This window comes from Macaca fascicularis, chromosome 1 (assembly GCF_037993035.2).
Source record: "Macaca fascicularis isolate 582-1 chromosome 1, T2T-MFA8v1.1".
NCBI classification, from domain to species: domain Eukaryota; kingdom Metazoa; phylum Chordata; class Mammalia; order Primates; family Cercopithecidae; genus Macaca; species Macaca fascicularis.
In genome coordinates, this window is record NC_088375.1 from 42,948,074 (window position 1) to 42,956,326 (window position 8,253).

Sequence of the window (8,253 nt, forward strand, 5' to 3'; positions counted from 1 at the left end):
ATGTGCATGATAGTGTGGTGCTTAGGGGCACCCTCTCCGGAAACAGGCTGCCTGGGCTTTAATCCCAGCTGTGCCCTTCACTAGTCCTCTGACCTTGATCAAGTTACCTAACCTGCCCTCTGCAGAGAGGAAGTTATAATAGGGTTTTGTCATCTCCTGTCTCCTATGACTATTGTGAGAATTAAGTAATTTAATATTTCTGAAGCCTCTAATATTTCTGAAACAGTGTCTGGCGTGTAGGAAACTCTATGTGAGCAGTTGTTAAATATATAAGTGTTTGAATCTCCTGAGTGTTTCAATTGTTCAGGAAATTTATAATCCACTTAGGTTTACTTTCACCATCTTCTCCAATGAATATTATGAGAAACACCACATGCTTTGCAGAAATCTATTTACATGGTGTCTGTACCGTTTTTGATCAACATAGCAGTCACTGAATAAAGGCAGTGAAGTTAGTCTGAAATCACTTTATGAACTATAAAATATTTGTTATTAATATATTATAATAATGTTACCACTCTTTTAGAATTTATATACTAGATTTTCTGGTTTTCACTGGAAAACTCCACATGCAAAAAAATTGTATTATTATGTAATTATTATTAACTAATGTCCTATTTTTCACAACACACGTTTAAAAATTTTCTCCAGACATTTGTCAGGGAGTAGTCTATATTTTATAGGTTCTCATCTTTCCTCCCCCTCTGTTATTCTTTTTTTTATTTATTTTTATTTTTTAGAGGCAGAGTCTTACTCTGTTACCCAGGCTGGAGTGCAGTGGTGTGAACATGGCTCACTGTGGCCTCTGACTCCCTGACTCAAGCAATCCTCTTGCCTCAGCCTCCTAAGGAATAGCTGGTACTACAGGCACACACCACCAGGCTTGGCTAATTTTTATAATTTTTTTGTAGAGATGAGGTCTTACTGTGTTGTCTAGGCTGGTCTTGAACTCCTGAGCTCAAGTGATCCTTCCACCTTGGCCTTCCCAAGTGTTGTGATTACAGGTGTGAGCAACCTTGCCTGGTCTGTTATTCTTTTTCCCCATGATGTTTTAACTGATTGGGATATTTGGACAATTTATTACTTCTTTAAAAATACCTCAAAATTACCATACTTATGCATAATTGAATACATAATTATAATACATTGTAAGAAACAGATAATTATAAAAAGAAAAGCAAATTAAAAACAAACACCCAAATTTCTACTGTCCAGAGTAAACTACTATTAATATTGGTGTTTTTTTTCTTCCCCCTCTTCCTTCTCTTCCTTCCCTTCTTCCCTTCCTTCCTCCCTTCCTCCCTTCCTCCCTTCCTCCTTTCCTTCCTTTTCTTCCTTCTCTTTCTTTATGGAAGAATGCTATTCATACCATTTTATAATTTGTTTTCGCTTTACCAATTATTAACATATTTCTAAAATATCTATTCTACAATATTCTATAACATTCTATCAGTATTCTACAACATCATCTTGATGGCTTTGTATAGCTATGTTGTATGGATATAACATAATTTAATTAGCAATGATCTATTTTGGAGCAGTAGTTTTCAGTTTTTTATTATTATTACAAATGTTGCATTTTAAGCACTTTTATGGGTAAAATTTTATGCACAACCGTCATTATTTCATTAGAATATATTATTTGTTGAGTCTAAAGCATAGATCATTTTTAACCTCTTAATAAATTTGCCAAACTTCAGCCCCCCCAGAAATATTATTGTTGTGTATACTGTTAGTCTTGTCTATTCTGTATTAACAATAAAAAAAAAAAATCTTCCCTGCCTTTGTTCTGGAGCGTATGCATTAGTGGACTCAATGATTGTTAGAAATCTACATCTAATTAAAAAAAAATGTAGCTGGGCCCACAGGCATTATTTTGTTATAGAAAAGCTTTAATATTTTTATTGTCTTGGTTAACAAAACCATTTGTGAGCCATGAGTTCTATCTGTGAAATGGGTCATTAGATGGAGATTGGCCTATCATTGGACTCTAAAGCCCTAGAAATCTTTTTGTCTCTAAAGAGGCAACAAATAGACCAATACTGTACTGAATACCTAAGAGAATCAGTGAGCAGTTGTGATACGATGGAATCTACCACTGATTCCTGATGTAAAATTGTTCAAGGGAAGGGAATTAACTCTTATTAGAAGCCAGGCACTGTACCCATGGGGAGAATGTTTACTTACTGTCTGAAGCCTGGCAGCAGGTGGAACTGCAGCCAGATGGTGGCCCAGCCAGTGAGAGTGGGCCAAGGCCTATGCAGTACATGGAGAAGACCCCTAGACCCTGCTGCACAGCTTTGTGCTCACTGGCCTGGATGGAGTGGTGGGTGCAGCAATTCCTGGCTAGAATCATCAAATGGTCATAGCAGCTGCCTGAGAAGAAACACTGCCATGGTGAACCCTTCACCAAAAGCGAACCATGGTGCCCCATCCACCTGCTGCAGCCTGGCTGAGCACTGGCCTTACCTGAAGTGGTAGCATTTGGACTTTTGTACCTGCTGTTCCCTTGGCCCAGCTGTCCTAATCTGCCAGAGGTCAAAGGCTGAATCTGTGTGACCTCAATTTTTCTTACTGTGCCCGGAGACCAACCCATAGGACTGGCAGGAAGGAGCTCAGGCTAAAAAAGAAAAATAAAAGAGAGAGAAACCAGGCACAGTACATACATTTACATCTTTAAATCCAAACTACAGGCTTACTGAGGCTATGTATTAGCTCTCTGATTTTCAGAAAGAGGAATTCAAGCTAAGAGGTTATTCCATTTGTCCGAAGTCACCTAAGGTCTAAGGCGGAGTTGAGATTAAAATATAGGTCTGCCTGACTCCAAATGTTTATGCCACCCAAGCTCATTCCTGCCTTTATCATAGTGCACTATCTGATTGAACTATTAGCTTAAGAATATTCCTTGAACACAAAGATCAAATAGGAAATGGATATGGTATTCAATAATACATGTCTACCTCTTCTGAGCTCTTAAGGCACTCAAAGTTGGAACACAGCTGTTTTGTAACCCCTTCCTATGTCCCTAATTTAATGATGGTCAGTAAGACTCAGGAATCTGACTGCTCTAGTGCTTCTTTCTTATATAGTCTCCAAATTTCCAATAACATGAATTGGCACCTGCTAGCCATAAATTTATAGTCCTAGAAACATTGACTTGAACAGATTACCTAATAATATCATTTCTAATTATTAAAATGCATACCACTCTAATGGGGGAAAAATAGATATTGCTAGAGTTCATTGCAAGACAAACTTCTTGGATGGGACAGTAATGAGGCAGTGTCTGATTTTCATTAAAGGTCATAAATAAATAATTCATAACCCAAAGAAAAGTAGTATAGGCTTTGTCATAAACATTATTACTGCCCAATGCACTAATTGCCAGTAGAATATGCTTTGAGGAACGTGGAATGAGACCTTTCTTCCTACCCTATTTTAGTTTAGTTGTCACTTGACTCCTTGAGAGCTTCAAATCTAATCTATTTTAAAATGGCTAGAGAAAAAGGTACATTACTCAAATGTGAAAAGTGTTGCAAGAGAAATTCATCCTGAGTTCAATCAGGAAGGGATTGCTGTTTTGCTTGTTTTGTTTATAGGTAATATAGTTTTAAATGTTTAAAACTCCATAGAAGTTTAAATGTCATGTTCAGGATTAAAGTTCCAGCCAAATTGGTATTTTTGGAAAAGCTATGTAAGATTTCACATCCAGATAAAAAGTCAAGATGGCCGAATAGGAGCAGCTCCAGTCTACAGCTCCCAGTGTGAGCGATGCAGAAGATGGGTGATTTCTGCATTTCCAACTGAGGGACTGGGTTCATCTCACTGGGGCTTGTCAGACAGTGCAGGACCGTGGGTGCAGCCCATCGAGTGTGAACTGAAGCAGGGTGAGGCATTGCCTCACCCGGGAAGTGCAAGGGGTCAGGGAATTCCCTTTCCTAGCCGAGGGAAGTTGTGACAGACAGCACCTGGAAAATCGGGTCACTCCCACCCTAATACTGTGCTTTTCCAATGGTCTTAGCAAATGGCATACCAGAAGATTATATCCCTCACCTGGCTCAGAGGGTCCCACGCCCACGGAGCCTCCCTCATTGCAGCACAGCAGTCTGAGATCAAACTGCAAGGCAGCAGTGAGGCTGGTGGAGGGGCGCCCACCATTGCTGAGGCTTGAGTCGGTAAACAAAGCACCGGGAAGCTCGAACTGTGTGGAGTCCACCGCAGCTCAAGGAGGCCTGCCTGCCTCTGTAGACTCCACCTCTGGGGGCAGGGCATAGCCAAACAAAAGGCAGCAGAAACCTCTGCAGACTTAAATGTCCCTGTCTGACATCTTTGAAGAGAGTAGTGATTCTCCCAGCACGGAGTTTGAGATCTGAGAACGGACAGACTGCCTCCTCAAGTGGGTCCCTGACCCCCCGAGTAGCCTAATTGGGAGGCACCCCCTAGGAGGGGCAGACTGACACCTCACATGGCCGGGTACCCTTCTGAGATGAAGCTTCCAGAGGAATGATCAGGCAGCAACATTTGCTGTTCAGCAATATTAGCTGTTTTGCAGCCTCTGCTGCTGATACCCAGGCAAACAGGGTCTGGAGTGGACCTCCAGCAAACTCCAACAGACCTGAAGCTGAGGGTCCTGACTGACAGAAGGAAAACTAACAAACAGAAAGGACATCCACACCAAAACCCCATCTGTACGTCACCATGATCAAAGACCACAGGTAGATAAAACCACAAAGATGGGGAAAAAAACAGAGCAGAAAAGCTGAAAACTCTAAAAATCAGAGTGCCTGCCCCGCTCCAAAGGAACTCCTCACCAGCAACGGAACAAAGTGGGACACAGAATGACTTTGACGAGTTGAGAGAAGAAGGCTTCAGATGATCAAACTTCTCTGAGCTAAAGGAGGAAGTTCAAACCCATCGCGAAGAAGCTAAAAACCTTGAAAAAAGATTAGACGAATGGCTAACTAGAATAACCAGTGTAGAGAAGTCCTTAAATGACCTGATGGAGCTGAAAACCATGGCATGAGAACTATATGACAAATGTACAAGCTTCAGTAGCCGATTCGATCAACTGGAAGAAAGGGTATCATTGATTGAAGATCAAATGAATGAAATAAAGTGAGAAGAGAAGTTAAGAGAAAAAAGAGTAAAATGAAATGAAGAAAGCCTCCAAGAAATATGAGACTATGTGAAAAGACCAAATCTACGTCTGATTGGTGTACCTGAAAGTGATGGGGAGAATGGAACCAAGTTGGAAAACACTCTACAGGATATTATTCAGGAGAACTTCTCCAACCTAGCAAGGCAGGCCAACATTCAAATTCAGGAAATACAGAGAATGCCACAAAGATACTCCTCGAGAAGAGCAACTCCAAGACACATAATTATCAGATTCACCAAAGTTGAAATGAAGGAAAAAATGTTAAGGGCAGCCAGAGAGAAAGGTTGGGTTACACACAAAGGGAAGCCCATCAGACTAACAGCAGATCTCTTGGCAGAAACTCTACAAGCCAGAAGAGAGTGGGGGCCCATATTCAGCATTCTTAAAGAAAAAAATTTTCAACCCAGAATTTCATATCCAGCCAAACTAAGCTTCATAAGTGAAGGAGAAATAAAATCCTTTACAGACAAGCAAATGCTGAGAGATTTTGTCACCACTAGGCCTACCCTACAACAGCTCCTGTAGGAAGCACTAAACATGGAAAGGAAAAACCAGTACCAGCTACTGCAAAAACATTCCAAATTGTAAAGACCATTGATGCTAGGAAGAAACTGCATCAACTAATGAGCAAAATAACCAGCTAACATCATAATGACAGGATAAAATTCACACATAACAATATTAACCTTAAATGTAAATGAGTTAAATGCTCCAATTAAAAGACACAGACTGGCAAATTGGATAAAGAATCAAGACCCATCAGTGTACTGTATTCAGGAGACCCATCTCATGTGCAGAGACACACACAGGCTCAAAATAAAGGGATGAAGGAAGATCTACCAAGAAAATGGAAAGCAAAAAAAAAAAAAAAAGCAGGGGTTGCAATCCTAGTCTCTGATAAAACAGACTTTAAACCAACAAAGATCAAAAGAGACAAAGAAGGCCATTATATAATGGTAAAGGGATCACTTCAACAAGAAGAGCTAACTATCCTAAATATATATGCACCCAATACAGGAGCACACAGATTCATAAAGCAAGTCCTTAGAGACCGACACAGAGACTTAGACTCCCACACAATAATAATGGGAGACTTTAACACCCCACTGTCAACATTAGACAGATCAATGAGACAGAAAATTAAGAAGGATATCCAGGAATTGAGTTCAACTCTGCACCAAGTGGACCTAATAGATATCTACAGAAGTCTCCACCCCAGATCAACAGAATATACATTCTTCTCAGCACCACATTGCACTTATTGCAAAATTGACCACATAGTTGGAAGTAAAGCACTCCTCAGCAAATGTAAAAGAATAGAAATTATAACAAACTGTCTCTCAGACCACAGTGCAATCAAGCTAGAACTCAGGATTAAGAAACTCACTCAAAACTGCTCAACTACATGGAAACTGAACAACCTGCTCCTGAAGGACTACTGGGTACATAACGAAATGAAGGCTGAAATAAAGATGTTTTTTGAAACTAATGAGAACAAAGATACAACATACCAGAATCTCTGGGACACATTTAAAGCAGTGTGTAGAGGGAAATTTATAGCACTAAATGCCCACAAGAGAAAGTAGGAAAGATCTAAAATTGACACCCTAACATCACAATTAAAAGAACTAGAGAAGGAAGAGCAAACACATTCAAAAGCTAGCAGAAGGCAAGAAATAACTAAGATCAGAGCAGAACTGAAGGAGATAGAGACACAAAAATCTCTTCAAAAAATCAATTAAATCCAGGAGCTGGTTTTTTGAAAAGATCAACAAAATTGATAGACGACTAGCAAGACTAACAAAGAAAAAAAGAGGGAAGAATCAAATAGACGCAATAAAAAATGATAAAGGGGATATCACCACCAATCCCACAGAAAAACAAACTACCATCGGAGAATACTATAAACACCTCTAAGCAAATAAACCGGAAAATCTAGAAGAAATGGATAAATTCCTGGACACATACACCCTCCCAAGACTAAACCAGGAAGAAGTTGAATCCCTGAATAGACCAATAACAGGCTCTGAAGTTGAGGCAATAATTAGTAGCCTACTAACCAAAAAAACTCCAGGATCAGAGGTACAAGGAGGAGCTGGTACCATTCCTTCTGAAACTATTCCAACCAATAGAAAAAGAGGGAATCCTCCCTAACTCATTTTATGAGGCCAGGATCATCCTGATACCAAAGCCTGGCAGAGACACAACAAATAAAGAGAATTTTAGACCAATATCCCTGATGAACATCGATGCAAAAATCCTCAATAAAATACTGGCAAACAAAATCCAGCAGCACATCAAAAAGCTTATCCACCATGATCAAGTGGGCTTCATCCCTGGGATGCAAGGGTGCTTCAACATACGCAAATCAGTAAATGTAATCCAGCATATAAACAGAAACAAAGACAATAACCACATGATTATCTCAATAGATGCAGAAAAGGCCTGTGACAAAATTCAGCAGCCCTTCATGCTAAAAACTCTCAATAAATTAGGTGTTGATGGGATGTATCTCAAAATAATAAGAGCTATTTATGACAAACCTACAGCCAATATCATACTGAATGGACAAAAGCTGGAAGTATTTCTTTTGGAAACTGGCACACGACAGGGATGCCCTCTGTCACCACTCCTATTCAACACAGTGTTGGAAGTTCTGGCCAGGGCAATCAGGCAGGACAAAGAAAAGGATATTCAATTAGGAAAAGAGGAAGTAAAATTGTCCCTGTTTGCAGATGACATGATTGTATATTTAGAAAACCCCATTGTCTCAGCTCAAAATCTCCTTAAACTGATAAGCAACTTCAGCAAAGTCTCAGGATACAAAATCAATGTGCAAAAATCACAAGCATTCTTATACACCAATAACAGACAGAGAGCCAAATCATGAGTGAACTCCCATTCACAACTGCTTCAAAGAGAATAAAATACCTAGGAATCCAACTTACAAGAGATGTGAAGGACCTCTTCAAGGAGAACTACAAACCACCGCTCAATGAAATCAAAGAGGACACAAACAAATGGAAGAACATTCCATGCTCATGGATAGGAATAATGAATATTGTGAAAATAGCCATACTGCCCAAGGTAATTTA

The 8,253-nt window shown here is 39.8% G+C and overlaps 1 non-coding gene across 1 annotated transcript; it reads left to right on the plus strand.

The window, feature by feature from the left end:
• Positions 1–506: 506 nt before the first annotated feature.
• On the plus strand, positions 507–568 carry LOC123571066 (U7 small nuclear RNA). The gene has a single exon (XR_006695237.2). It is a non-coding gene; the product is annotated as a U7 small nuclear RNA (small nuclear RNA).
• Positions 569–8,253: the final 7,685 nt, after the last annotated feature.